Genomic DNA, 1,013 nt, shown 5'->3' with positions numbered 1-1,013 from the left:
TCCCCTCATAACGAACCATTACGTATGAGCATGGAAATTAATTTAGCAGTAAAATGAGAACCAACAAAAGTTCACCACACAAAATATATAGTTGAGGGTTCAAAATATACTAGTTTAACAATTAATTAAACCAGGCATTAACCGGTCAATTTGATCATGTTTGCTATCTTGCACGCACATCGGTGACATGGAACCATATATCTATCTGGGTGGCCATTGGCAAGCATATATCTTGATTGATCCCTTGTCCGTGTGACCAACTATGATCCACAAATCGAGGTATCACCGGCAGCGGAGTCATTTTCAGGATCTATCTATCGTGTACATGTGGAGCACATGAAAAGGAGAAAAATCAAGAATGAAGCAACCATTAGCTGGCACACTTCAATCTAGATACACATATGGTCAATCTTTCTAGGAGGCGAAAAGCCCATGAAGCAGCGGGAGAGCCTAGAGCCATGGAACTCTGGAATCCGCCGCCTTTTCCTCCTTTGCATAAAATGGAGCCAGATGGTCCACGCAAAATCCTGAGCTCGCCGGAGTACTGCGCGTGAGCGACCTCAGCAGCACCACACCCTGTAGGCCACCACACAGATCCATTCATCTAAGCTATCTCCGGCCACCACACAGATGATTCATCTTCTTCTGCCCTGAAGTAGAAGCAAACGCTATGCTACAAAATGAAACAAAAGCCAAATATTCTTTGTTATGATGGGTATACGTATAGATGCTGGCTAGCAAGTTCATGTGAACTAGCTAGGTAGAGAATTTTTTTGTCATGTGATGCAGACTGCCACACAAAGCACAATCCATTACATATGTGTTCTTTTATGCCTGGCTAGCTAGCTACACATCACACACATTATGCATTGACTTTTCTCATCCTAGCTTTTTTTTCTTTTTGAAAAGGAGGATGACCCCCGGCCTCTGCATCTGGAAGATGCATACGGTCATTTTATTAATTATTCTCGAGGACCTTACAAAGTATAACAACAATATGTCTGAATCCGCCA

This window comes from Triticum aestivum, chromosome 4B (genome assembly GCF_018294505.1).
Source record: "Triticum aestivum cultivar Chinese Spring chromosome 4B, IWGSC CS RefSeq v2.1, whole genome shotgun sequence".
Lineage (NCBI taxonomy): Eukaryota > Viridiplantae > Streptophyta > Magnoliopsida > Poales > Poaceae > Triticum > Triticum aestivum.
Note: the sequence above shows the minus strand (reverse complement) of the source record.